Here is a 14,809-nt window from a genome sequence, read left to right as displayed (position 1 = left end):
TATTGTGGAGGGTAGTATAGTTCAAATATACTAAATGAAACGATTGTTTTCTCCCTTGTTGTCTTGTTTTATTCTTCAGTGTTTTTATTTACTTTTCATAAGCCATACCTTAAGGCATTCATGTACAAGTGTTGACGTTTTGTGTCACAATAATCCAAAGAAGAAAAAAAAAGTTCCAATTTCTAAACACAATGAAAGATAACAAACATGACAAACCCAATTTAGATAACGACACTTAAAGATTTCAGGGAACATTTACCATAAAAACTAGACATACTAAAAAAGAAATCACTGCCAATTCATAAATCTCAATAATGTAAAGCTCTACATTTCACAATATAATTGTATTGCTACTAAAATTAAGAAAGTATTGTTGGCAGATGATCAGAGTGATATTAAGTTGAAGTAATGCTCTGTAATGTGTTGGGAAGAAGACAGTGTGTGTGTCGGTTGGCTTACAGTCATGACTATATCCCTGCTTTGCTCGTCCACCTGTTCAGACTTGCAATGCTCCCATATTTAGGAGGGGTAGGGACTAATCAGGGCAAATGTCTGTCTGTGTATGCGTGTGTGTTTGTGTGTGTGTGTGAAACAGAGAGAAAGAGACTTATAAAGACGCCTTCCTGGTTGAGGGGTGGGCCCTCTATTTACCACCCACAATGAAAATCCGAGGGTGGACTGCTTTAGTCATGCAGTGAGAAGGGAGCTTGTCTGTTGATTACGCACTGGAGCTTGTGTATACAGAAGAGGCGACTGTCTACACTAAAGCCAAGTGTTTTTAAAGTTTTGTTGGTTGATGCTATAATGACACTTTTTACTGTTACATGATGGTGAAAAGGTGTTTTTACCCTCACAGATTTCTTCTCTTTTTCTATGTTGTCAGATGTAAATGTTTTGAATCCTCAAACCTATTTAAAAAGATACAAACAAAATAAAACAGCTTTTCAAATTATGACTTCATTTTTTTTAAGGAACATTAGCTATCCAAAATAACTTGTCCCAGTATGAAAATATAGTGTAATTCACCCTTTATTAAACTCTGAATGACTTGTTATTTGCACATTCCTATGGTTAAGTTTTGCTGACCACACCTAGGCTTAATTATCGCCTGACTCAGAATAAAATTACTTGAATAAAATCTACCTGACAAATTGAAGTAGATTAAAATGTTGAAAGATCTCAACAAGAAATGACAAAAAAAGTCTTTGCTATGTATCAGTATGGAAATTGTTACAATGCCATAAAACTAGACCACACTTGGATTATGCAGCAAAAATGATGATCCACAAGCATACCAGAACATCCATCTCTGAAAGGCTTAAAGAAAAGAATGTTTTCAAGTACCTTACTCAAAGTCTGTAATTCAGTGTGATAGAGGTGCCTTAACTCATGCTCAACACCTTTTCAGATACTTGTTTTAGCTTTATTTCAGTTCTGAGCTTAAATAACTAAAGTTCTCAGCAACGCTGAGGCATAATTACATAACAGCCATACAGGGACTGGACTTACAAATGTATTATGTATTACTTGAACTTTTCCATCTCACCTGGAAGAAGAGCACCTCTCTGATTTTATCTGCAGAAACCAGTCATTTTTGGAGGAGGATTTTTTCATTTATTTTTAGCTACATAACGTAGCAACATGACAACAAATCAACCATTAAACGCATGTGAGTTACTGTTGTCAGAGCTCGCTGTCGAACGCTCACTGCTGCGGCGGCCCACGAGCGCTGGCAGCAGGCCCACACTCACGGTGTACATCGTTCTCCTCTGTGCGCTCTCTTTATCGTTCCCACTCATGTCTTTGCACTCACCGCGTTTCATCTGCTTAATACAATTCTCCACAGTCAGTGATTCAGAATTAGAGTGCAGCTATGATGAGAGGTGGACAACAAAAAATATTACTGGATGAAAATTCCCTTTAGTCCATTTCAGCAAAGGTAAGCAAAAGGATTCCCGTAGGATGCATTGCGATTATTAAACGATGCATACTGTTTAACTGTTGAGTTTGGACCAACATGTATTGTTAATGCACTTATTGTGATTAAATGGTACAGAAAATGCACTGAACATAATGTTTTATAACAAAGAATTTTAAAACATTCTATTATGATAAATCAACACAGCGCTGGATAAATAGGAAGTGGAGGGAATCTGGTTTTCCCCCCAAAAATCTGATACAACTAAGTAAAATTCAGACTGACAGAAACAAGGCTGTCAAATTGCGGCATCTGTCCTTTTGTCCAAGCAGAGGAAGACAGAGCAGGAATCAAACCAGCGACCCACCAGTTTCCCGGCAAACTCCTTGAAACTTGCCATTGCCGGTCAAAACAAGGCACGAGTATCATTCTTGCTGCTCAAAGTGCTAAAATGTTTCCAGGTTAATTTTGTTTTCCTTCATCTTGTAGTGTAATTAATGAGTGTCGCACATAGTCCTCTACTGTTGGCAAGATAATAAAGTTGTAGTCTCATGAGTTTTAAAACTTCTGTTCCAAATTGTTTGTACAACTGCTCATTATTCGTTAGATGCCAGTTGTCCTTTGGGAAATATTTGTTAGAGAAAATTAACAAGAATATCTAATGCTATTCGTCAGTTTTCTCATGCAAAGCAAAGCAGCTTTAGTTGTACTAAACCTTTTGTTCAAAAGTTAATATCAAGAAAAAATATATATCAAACACCAAGAAATATACTAAGGGGGAATAGTAGTAGAAATGTATGCATATAAAAAGAGAAGAAGTAAAAGCTCTCTTTTCCTAAAAATACACTTTTTATGTCTGGCTGTCTTAGTCTTTATGCATACAAATGTTTTATAAAAGCCATATCATTCTCATCACAAAGAGTTTGGGAAAAATTAAATGCATAACAAATTAATATAATGTGCATGTGTGTGTGTGTGTGTGTGGGTGCGTGTGTGTGTGTGTGTGATAACTACAAAAGGGCAGGGATGGGATGGTTCCGTTTTGAGGTGCCAACACCACAAACCTCCTCTCTTTCATTCGCCAATGTCTTTCCTTCATGCAAAAGTAGGTTAGGTGACACGACAGTTTCCATGGCAACCACTTTTTTGCTTCCACTTTCAAGGGTAGTTAGAGGCTGTACGTGTGTGTGGGTGTATGTGCGTGTTCTCACACACAGTCTCTGTGGGGCCTGGTCTTAAAGAGGGTAATAACAAGGTCAGAGAGTCTGTGGAAGACTGGCTAAGGGTTGCTCTTCTTATTGTGTTTTCTGACATAACAAGAAAAACATCTTGTTGTGTCAGGCAAATATAAAAATTATATATGTTTTTATTTTTATTCTCTCTCTCTCTCTCTTTATATATATATATATATATATATATATATATATATATATATATATATATATATATATATATATATATATATATATATATATATATATTGACTTGCAGCACCCATTCAAAAGCAGCTGCTATGTTCCTTGTGAAAAACCTTGATGGTCTGTATAAATCCTGGTGGATAACTAAAATTCAAAGTATGAAAATATTTTATTAAAATTTACAAAACAGATTACTGTTATTACTGTATCATTTTTACATCTGAATTAAATATTATAAACTCTATTGTTACAACTAATCCCCCAGATTCCCTTAATAATAATAATAATAATAATAATAATAATAATAATAATAATAATAATAATAATAATAATAATAATAATAATAATAATAATAATAATAACTCAACAACTAATGAATGAGTGCAGCAATGAATTAAAAACCAGGAGCCTAAATACTTGGGCAAAGGTGGAAAATGACAGAGTTGTGGCAAAAGGAAAGCAGAGCACCTCGGGGAGAGAAACTGATTAACACAAAGGGAGCTGAACTAAGTTTGAAAAGGACCTACAAACCAATGGGAAAAGACCAACACAGATCTAGGAGAAATTAATCCGGTTGTGTCCAAAAGTTTGGACAAACCTTTTAATTGAATTCAATTAGAAAGTGTGTCCAAACATTTGGTCTGTGCTGTAAATGAACAAAAGGAAATTATCAGGACACAAACAAAAATGAAAACAAAAACACCTATGGATTATGACAAGAACACGAAGCACAGGTTTTCAAAATTATTTACATAGAAAACTGGGAAAGTTTGACACAGATTTGTATTTTTTCCCTAATACTGTGATAAATAAAAAAGAAAAATCACTTTACCCAACTGCCTTAAGATGTCATCCAATTATCAAATAAAATTCTTTACATGTTTGTATGAGAACCTTGGTGAACAAACAAAAATTATGAAGTTCAAGGAAAGCATGAATACATTTTAAAACAATACCCCAAGCTTTGATTATCTGATAAAGCACTGTTAAATTCAAAAATACTGTTAAAGTATATCTATGCGTCAGAATGACCTTGCCAAAATTTAAACCTAATTTCACTTGAAAATATGTGTAGCAAGCCTATATTGCAAAGAAAAATGGGCAAACAAGATCTAAAGCAAAGCAACATACCAAGAAGGCTTGAAGCGGCAATTGCAACAGAAGTTGAAAAGTCTCGGTTCAAAGGGCTGAATACAAATCCATACCACAACTTTTCAGAATTTTTGTGTAATCCTTTTAAAACTTTTCTTTCCATTGCACAACTGTTTGTTGCAGTTTTTATTGACCTGTCACATAAATCTATATAAAATCTGTTAGTGTATGTGGTCGTAACATTATGAAATTTAAAAATATCTCAAAAGCCATGCATGCTTTCATAAGGCAGCGTGCAATAGTGTCTCTGGTGGTCAGTGCTAAAAAGGTGCAGCTGGAGGAATGCAGAAGGCAGGATGTTGGAGGAGGGTGAAGGATCAGTGTGGCCCAACTATAAACAGGATCAAAACTGGTACAAGTCTTTAATTGTATCTCTTTCATTGTTGTTTGTGAATTGTATCACTTGGTCTTCATAGAAACTCCTTCTTTCACATTCTTTTATGAAGCCTGATACTTGTGTTGCAATACCATCACTCAATCACTTTTAAAGTTTACATGTTAATGTGTGTTTTTGTCCAGCTTTCAGACACCCTATTCCTAAGAGAAACTCATCTCTCGTGTCATCCTCTGCTCATCATCCTGTCTTGGCTTCTCTCGTCACTTTTAGTAAGGAAGCTTGGGATTGACTTCAATAGGCCCAACAGGAGGGGGAAGAGAGAAAGATGGAGAAACGTTGGAAGAGAGAAGATTGAAACTGAGAGTGCGCTATTGTCAGTAAAAAAATTAAAAAATATATCTTTTGAGAGGAGAAGAAAAATAAAAAACAAAAATGTCAGAGCAATAGGAAAGAAGGTGACTGACACACATAAAGTAAGTAATTACAGGACTCCCAGTGCTTTCAAAGCCCTCCTTTTATCTAATTCTTCCTGTGGATGAGAAAAGAGGAAGTGGTGTGAAGGATGAGGAGGAGGATGAGAGGGAGGAGGAGGAAGAGTAAAGTCCAAGCTTTAGTCCAATTCAAACACCAGGCGTCGGGTTGGCAGCATCAAAGACTCACTCAAACTAATTAATGCCTTCTGTTTCAAAGACATTCATCATCTGAAGGTGAGTCTTTAAATGGATGGAAAGGAGATTCACATAAAGCACTTAAATGGTGATAATGCATGAGAAATGTTGTGATTATTGTTTATCCTGCGACACACAGCTGGGATGTTGTTTGGTACCTGTCATGCTTTGCTGTATATAAACAGTAATAACCCCAGGATGCAGCATTACTGTTGGAGTACAATAAAGCAGCTGAGACTAAACTGAACAATAGTTATAAAATTACAACAAATGAAACTAACACTGTTGGAATGAAGCTTCTTGTCGTCTTCCTAGAAGAAAACACGTCTACTAAAAGTTGTGCCTGCGAAATATGTGATGAATAAATACCATGTTTTAAAAGACATCATTTGTCCATGAGGTTTGTAGCTATATATATATATATATATATATATATAGAAATCTATTTTCATTACATCTTTACGAATGGACAGAGAATCACAGAACTGAATAAATATGGTCTGCTCACCCGTGTCTTTAAATTGTTTGGTTTTCTTAATTCATATAAGCTAGATAAATAAGTCAATTTATTTCAATAATTAAATAACGTTTTAAATATATGATAACATAGTGACACATTGCAAGTGTTTATTTCTGGTTGTCTTGATGACAATGGCTTACAGCTAAGAAAACTGAAATAAAAAGAAGAATATTATATAAACCCAACAGAAGGGATTTTAAAAACAGAAATATTTCTGGCATAAACCATCATGGAGAAGACTGCGTCACAAAAGATTTTCAGCAGAGTCACTGACATCCTCCACAATGTGTGTAAATCACAAAATACCATTGCTAAAGAACTTGGCTGTTCATAGATTGTTGTATCCAATACAAAATGCATTTCCCTGAATTTAATTTCTTCCAATTTAAAAGAGCCAGTTCAGTCATACGAACACTAGATGGCAGAGTCGAATCGTAACTCGCACCATGTTAATTGACAGTCTACCTGGCACACGTTAATCGGTTTCTCTTTCAGGGCGGAGGAAACAAATCACAAATTCTGTTTTTTTTTTTTCTTTTTTGCTCACCAAGGAGGAGCTTGAAGACACGCCGACATGCGCCAAAGTGGAGGCTGAGACGCTGCATTATCGCTGCACGGAGTTTAACTCCTATGAACACAACCAGTCGGTCGGCGATGCTCACCCGACGCCACGCAGGAGATTAAACACCGATCACCAAGTCCGCTGATAGCGCAGAGCTGCAGGAGAAACCACGCCGGTGCCCCGAGAGCCACGCAGCTCCAGGTAAGAACTCCACTCTGAGGAATGCACGGACAGATTGCTACAGACTTCGGGGAAATTCCTGAGCAACACCTTTTATGCCAGATAAACATGTGCTTTAGTGTAAAATGACCTAATAGAAAACAAATACATTAGAGCAAACTAATAGAGTCGTTCAGAATACTGATCAACACTGATAAATCAGCAACAACCTCAAAAGGACAATTTATTCAATTACTTAAAGGTGTGGTTCTGTCTGTTTGTAAATGTGAAGTAAAATTTGAAGAACCTTTGTTGTGAAGTCAATACAGAAATTAATTTTCAGTGTTTTTCTTTGCCCAATATCATCCACAGTGAATTTTTTGAAAAGTGTGAAGCAAGCATCCTAAACACTTCTGAAGTATGTGGAGGGTGCATGTTGGTACAAAAGTTTTAGCCCAAGGAGGTAGAATAATTTTCACATCACTAGTTGTATAGTTTATAGGCCTCATTGACTTTGTGACAAGGTTGTGATTTAAGATCCTAAAATATAGAGGCAGGTGTTATCTTTGTTTCTTGGTTTGTTAGAAAGTGATTTTAATTATCTCTTTCTTGGTATACACGAGATTGTAACAGTTTTATCAGAGTTTCTTTTTCTTTTTTCTCTTTTGTTTTTAAAACTTTTTTAAGATTATGCATTTGAGCCGGTTGCACAGCTTTCGGTTCTGTCTACATAATTGTTTTCTTGGTGCCGCCTGACTGTCCCGGGCCCCGGGCCCCCCGGGGGAAGTCCTGCCCGCAGACAGGCAGCTCAAGCCGGCTGGGGGACATGTCAGGTCCTGCTGCACTTCTGAAGTCTGCTCGCTTGCTTGGCTTTGAACTGGAGCTCCTGGAGGAGGAAATCAATCCGTCTCTATCCACACTGCCTCACTGACTCCCCCTGGAGCCCCTCCAGCGCAGCCCATCACTGCTGCCACAATGATCTTTCAAGTTCACGAGTAGAAAGTCAAAAGGAGACAGAGGAAAGAAAAAAAAAAACAGGAGGGAGTGTAACTCATCTTCAAAAGACGTTAATATGGTTTCTGGGGATTAAAGGGATGAAGGGAGGACAGCTAACAAAGCCGGTGCCTGTAGTCATGATCATCCAATACCAGACAGAAGTGAACTGATAATGTGTTTACTTACTCGCCACTCCATCACTAAACGCTGCTCAGTGTTGGAATTCACACAATAGCTCTATTTATTTTGGAGTGTTTTTTCTTGTGAAAGTGAATGTTGAGATTTATGTTGGATCACAGCTGATTTTAATCCAAGTTGTGTGTTCATTTACCCCATGGAAAACAAATGGAGCTCTGGGGGCCTGCTGGGGTTGAATAATTTTGTAATATTTGACACATCTCAGAGGAAGTTTCCGCTTAACACATCATACAACGTTTACTTATGGAGGTAAAGTTATTTTAGTTCAGTTGAGAAATGTATTGCCTCTAATGCTATTTGACTAGAGCTTGTGCCCAAATGGGTCAACTATGTGAAGATAATTTTATGAATCCCTACATAATCCTGACAGATTACATTAATGTTCAGGACTTGTTTTGGTGGCTTGTAAAAATATGCTCTATGAACTGCTTCAAATTTTGTCACACTACAATATCAATTTCCAGGCCTTCCCACATGCTATAAACAAATGAGGGCAGCAGTTGCCACTTCTTCCCTGATCCCAACATGGTGGCATTGCTGAAGATGTCCTCTATTAAGCTCTCACCTTTTCCTCATAATCTTTGTTCCTACTAACAAAAAGCATTTCAATGGCATGATATTGCCACCATGGGTCACGATGGGTCTTTATGCTGATTTATTTATATATGCTTTCCTTGTACATGAATGACCTCTTTCTTGTTTTTCAGTTTTCTAACACTCATCCCATTTTGGATGAACAGTGGTTTTTCATGATGCTTGTGATAGAGTTTTCTAAACCGACCCTGCTCCTCCACAACTTTATTCCTGAACAGTCTGCTTAGTTTCTTGGTCTTTATGATGTAGATTGTTCACTAATGTACTCTAACAAATCTCTGAGGTCTTCATAAAACAGCTTCAATTAAAGTGCCAGGTTGACCCTATTTACTGTTTAAGTGACTGCTGAAAGCTATTGGTTGGATTTTATTTGAGGGTATCACAGTAAAGGTACTGCACACAAATGCACAACACAATATTTTCAAGTTTTAGTTTTAGAAAAAAAAATTATTGAAAAGCAAATATAATTTTCCTTCCTTTATACAGTAATGTACATTATTTATAACATAAAACCCCTCTAAGGTATACTGAAGTTTATGTTTGCAAAGTGACAATCAAGGTTCAGTTAATATGAATAGTTTTGCAAAGTACTATTTGCATTCTGGTGTTTCATTAGGAAATTAGAGGATAAATGAACAAATAGGCTGTCACATTCTTTTCACATTAATAAATGACATGCTATCAAATATAGGAGAAAATAAACTAACACATTTTATAAAAAGAAAGTACTTTCAGCTTGTGAAAATTTGGGTGTGTGCTTAGAATATCAGATGAAAATCAGCGCAAACCATTTCTAAGCAAAAGTAATTAAAATTAAGACAAGTGTTTTTAAAACCAATTAGCCTTATTTATTTGGGCTTGAACATTCATCAGTGTGGAAGTCAGTTCAGTCTTTGTCCTAACTTCTCATCTGGCTGCACTTAACCCACTCTCCTCTGCAGTCTTTACGCTTAAGTTGTTAGCAATCAGATAATAATGTGTTGTTGCTTTTAATTTGTATCCGATTGCAAGTTCTGACGAGCCTCACCCTGTGGAGTGGAGGGATTGGTTTGTTGATCATAAAACTTTGGGATTCTGAATCTGAGTCTCTCACAATGACCTATAGGATCGGAGTGGGTGGTTAAAACGTTGATTTTTCTTAAGCAGCTCCTTTAGGTATTAGCTGTTTGGATATTTCTAAAGAAAGGAAAGGTTTGCCATTTTCTGACTGCTGAATATCTGAAAATCTGTTTGGAAGATGCAGGTATATTTTAACATTGTCAGAATTCTGATTTGGGCTGCTGTGTGAAACTTAATTGTTACTTGAGAGATTGGCTATTATTTTTTGTTTTATCTTGACGCTGTATTATTTATTATTACTTAATTTATTGTCTGCTAGTTTTTTGAATGAGTAATGAAAACTACTTGGTTAGCAACAAAGGTTTGAATTAAGCACTTATTTATTTTAATCTAAGTTTCTTGTATATCATCACCACTTGATTTGTAAGTACTTTTCTATTGTGACTGGAATAAAACAACCCATTTTTTTTTCATTGTTTAAATATACTACAATATTAATGCATGTTTAGCTAAAGCTGTCAAAAACCTACATAGATGTGTTTGGTTTCCTTGGCTGGGTCTAAACTTTCATTATTCTCAGTCTCCAGTTGCTAACAGCTCCAGATAGAGCAGTGAGTCTTCATTGAGCTCCCTCAGGGGCTTCCAGGAAGTCTCATAAAAACATGGGGGATAGCTGCATTTCATTAATTTCTGATTTATGTTTTGTAATTCCAGCAAAGCTTTATACAGCAAAGCTTCCTAAACTGCAATGCCAGTAGTAGTCACTGTGCATTAGCTTGAAAACATCCTAGTGTTTGCTAACATTTATGCACATAATATAGAGGACCCGCAACTGTCAGCAGAAGCCTACATTAACATATGGTGGATAACTGTTTCCATAAATGTAAAGCAGGATGGAGGTCATAATGCTGTGATATTTTCATTTTAGATTTTCTTTGTAGGTAAGCCAATTCATGGCTTTCTGAGAAGATTTACTTATCATGTCACCCAAGAAATGTGCAGAACATTGGTGCTGTAGGCCAGGATTTGTTGCTTTTTATGTTCCATAATCAAATGCGTCACACTTAACGGATAACTGGCAGTGGGAGTCATTCGGAGTATATTTATAGATTTGCCAAAAAATTCTTTTGACCAGAATTTTCTGGTTTTCAGCTTGAACACCCCTGACAGGTTGGTATCTGCAAAATGTATCATTTTTCTGATCGGCAAAAACACTAAATGTAAGCACTGCCAAGTTACAGTGACAGTACAAGTTGTTACTGAAGAGAGAAGACTCACTAAGGTTTTTTCAGAATAAGTAAGTTGTTCATAAATATATTTAGAGGAAATACAAAATATATTGAAAATAAATTTGTATTTGCAATGGAGACACAAAGGCTGTTCATGCAGGCTGCCCATCAAAGAGCTGGATTTCAGATGGATTTTATTTAATTTCATTTTATTTAATTGACGTTTAGGTCATGGGCCAATAGATGTCAACTCATGCCCATGAAGTTCTGACAAATTGGTGACAATGACAATCAACCAACTTCCACAAGTACAGGAAAAACTCAATGCATTAAATCTGTGGCTTTATCTACACTAACCCACATTTTTTTGTGAAACTAATATTTTACGAGTTGTTTGTCCCCCTGTTTGGGAAAAGAACACTGATTATAAAACCTGATTGCACATTGGCCAGTTTTGCATGTGTGCAGTGTTTATGTGGATTTTGTGCTGGAAATCTCAACAACAGTGAAGCAGTTTCTAATGAATTACTCCAGATTTGTCCATCTGTTCTTACTCTTTTTCTAACAAGAAATGTGAGCTAAAGAAGTTAATGAGTGTCAAGAAAGCATAAACATGGTCTAATAAAGCAGGAGTTTTGGGAGATTCTGTAGTCCAGCACTGCTTTAATCACAGCACAGGAGTTTCTTCAGTAGAATTTTAATATCAACTTAATATCAACTTATCAACTTTAATATCAACCACCTGTTGGTGTAATACCCTTTCTGCATGGAATTTACAGTGCTTTAATTTGTTTCTTTACTGAAAAAAATAAATCTGTGGAAAAATACCTCTGGCTGTCCAAATCAAGAGCATACTTAATTTGGACATTTTTGACACATTTTTGAGAGTGAATATTTGACTGATGTTTTCCATAATGGCAACAGAACTAATATGGCTAACTCACTAGTATAAGATCCTAAAGACATCCAAAACACTGACTCTGTAATAAATATGTCTTTGGTTACAGATACCTGTAAATCCCTGTTTTACAGTCACTGCTCAAAAAATGAAAATTGATAGAGGTTTTTAATAATGGAGAGATAAGTAACTTCAGAGCTTAAGACAAGGTTAAATCGATCATGCGGTCAGACAGTTAGTGGGTTTGGAAACAATCAAGGGATAGTTACTGTTTCTCCCAGATGAGGGATATTCACAGATGTAGAATCTGGTCTCAGAATAATGAGTTTCAGATCTTTGCAGTTAAGCTCCTGGTGGCAGGTTTAACAATACAGTTGATGCTTTTAATGGTTTTCTACTTAAACTCTTTAAAGTTGTTGCTTTTTAATGGATTGACTTCGAGTTTAGCTTTGAAGATTCTCCTTCCTTTGCATGTACATCCATCTATCATGACCGCTTAAGGGACTTAAATTATACCCTCGAATGACAAGCAATTGGAAAACCTTCAGGGCTGTTAGAGGAGGTGTGAAACTGCACACCTGTGGTGTATTATGATGAATATGTCCAGTGCAAACAAGCAGAAGCAAACAATGCACATTTCAAGCTGGTTAATTTTGTGTACAACTATTAAAAGGTTACTTTCTTTGAATATGTTTAAGGAAACGTCACGAAGGATATGTGATCTGCAACGTAATAGCTTTGGCTGAACGACCTGCATTATTTCTCCAATTGCTGTACTGTAGGCGTGAGCCAGAGAAAAGGAATCTTAAATCCTGCAGTTTGCAGTTTAGGCTTCCCACCTACAGTTAGTGCAAAATAAACAGAGACAGAGGAGGAGACAAGGAGAGAGACTTTCTGCCCCAGCTGAGCTAAAGAGAGGAACAGGGGATCAAGGAGAGGAGACGATGAAAGACTGATCACCAGCAGGCAGAGAATCAAAGAGCCTGCTGACTGACTGGGACTGCCATAGGTGTGTGATATGAGACAGAATGAGAGGCAGTCTGCGTAGGCACTAGCTTTTTCTTTTCATGCTCCTTAAGGGTTTGTTTTTTTCCTGAGCACTGAGTGAAAAGCTGACAGTAAGTCTGTAATTAAAGCAATTAAATGACAAAAAGAGAAGAAAAAACATCACACAGTCTCGTGCAAAAACATTTGTTTCATTTAGGGCACGGAAATTATTATTAGTGGTGTTTTTCTCTCATATGAAAAAAAAAATTGAAAAAGACTTAAAGTGCAAAAACTATGAAAAGGTGAGGAGCAATGGATAAAATGTTTACTATAGTAGAGTAGACTGTTTTGTAAAACTTCAAGATCTTTAGCTTAAGATATAAAAACAGTGCTGAAAACATTTTTGCTTAGCCTTTCTGTTTTGAATTTGTCATTATATACTTATGCTGAGAGTAGGGGTCAGACATGTCAGCTACTCCTTAAGCTTTTAATCAGCCATGTTATATCTCCAGGTCAGGAAATCCTTTGACTTCATCTGTTTTGAATTGCAACTTTAGAGGATCTTTCTGTTTAATTGCAAATGAAAACTTGAAAATTGTACTTAGCAAAAAATAGTTCCAGCTGTACTGTTTTTTTCTTCTTTTTTTTCAAAATGTGTGACAGTCTGGTGGAAATAGGACGTCTTTCCTATTTTCTGAAGAGATACTTTTTAAAAAAAAAAAGTTTGAGATTCAATGTTGCAGAATGATTTGTTTGGGCAAATTCAAGATTAATCAATGCATTATTTAATTCCTTGAAGAGTTGAGCTCGGTCTTATAAAGCTTTGTGATGCATCTGGGTGGTATGGGAGTAAATTGATATTTAGCAAGGAGACGAGGGCCAGCTGCTGTCTGAGGTTTGACTCTGTCTCCAGTAATAGAAGTCACCTTTAATTGTGGGTTTATTTTCACATTAAACACCATGCAGCAAATCAGATATATTTATTTACAGCTCATTAAGCTGTAAATGAACCATGGTGGCTACTTTGTTCAGTGAGCTTTGACTTCCTGTGGGTCTTTTAAAAACAGAAGGTGGCTTTTCTGAAACATACACAGCCCTGTCACTCCTTAGACGTTGTCTCCAAATCAGTAAACTCTATTTGAGGAGGTTTTGAGACATGCTCATAGTGTGACTCAACTGAGGGTGAAAGCGGATGATGTGATTTGACTGACAGGCCTGCCACCCCACCAACCCTTCATTTACAATCCAACTGAATCCAAATCATAGTAGAGAGACAGAAAGCCTGCAGCACATTCCTCCTTGTCTCACATCAAAAGACAGCAAGGGCAGTTGGAATGAGATTGGACTGGCTATATTCTTACACTCAGTCATAATGTGGATAATGTTTGGAACATTATTAGTAATTAGGAGGATGGGGAGATGATTATTACCATTATGGAGGTAATGACATGGTATTAAACTGGATAGAGTAGTGAAACCTTTATTTATTAAACTTTTAAAATACCATTGGTGGTACTTGGGCAGCAGAAATATTTTATTAAGAATTTAAAATACAAACAAAAATTTCCTTGAAAATTCTTGAGAACTGGTCTATAGTGATATATTACAATATTATTTTTGGTAAGCCTGTTGATAAGTCTCTTCCAAGACATGTATAGAAAAATCCCTTTTTTCATGCATCACACAGAAAACAAGGTCTGCAATTAAAAAGATAAACACACTGACACTACCTTTCCTGATGTGTTGTTTCCCAGAACCAGGTTTAGATGACAGACTATAAGAACTTGATGGAGGGGAAATCCATAAAGTTTGTGGCTTCTTTCCTTTTTAGCTCCAAACCCACTTCATTGAAGTTTTATTGCCGGTGAAAATTCAGATAATTAACCTGCGTAATATTTCACAACTACAGTTTATACTGTGCGCTCTTACAACACCATGCAGGGTTTAACTAGAATGAAGTGGGATTAAGTTAAATAAACATACACTGAATCATGAATACTATGAAAATGTTTTCGTATATGTGTTGAGAAGTGATAGTGACATTTCATCTTTTGTCACCAGCTCAGACTTATTGCTTTTTGTAGTGTTGTGCATGCACAGGAAAACAGGCAGGG

General features: G+C 36.4%; 1 protein-coding gene across 2 annotated transcripts in view; it reads left to right on the top strand.

The window, feature by feature from the left end:
* The first annotated feature begins 6,410 nt into the window (after positions 1-6,410).
* The window catches only part of edar (ectodysplasin A receptor), a 42,055-nt gene continuing 33,656 nt past the window's right edge, over positions 6,411-14,809 (top strand). For both annotated transcript variants that reach the window (XM_044130825.1, XM_044130824.1), the window contains exon 1: positions 6,411-6,776. The gene's annotated coding sequence lies outside the window, so the exon portion shown is untranslated. The remainder of the gene's footprint in view (positions 6,777-14,809) is intronic.

The sequence above is a fragment of the Gambusia affinis genome, linkage group LG11 (genome assembly GCF_019740435.1).
Source record: "Gambusia affinis linkage group LG11, SWU_Gaff_1.0, whole genome shotgun sequence".
Taxonomy (NCBI): domain Eukaryota; kingdom Metazoa; phylum Chordata; class Actinopteri; order Cyprinodontiformes; family Poeciliidae; genus Gambusia; species Gambusia affinis.
The sequence above is the reverse complement of the archived record's forward strand: the minus strand, read 5'-3'. Positions and strand labels throughout refer to the sequence as shown.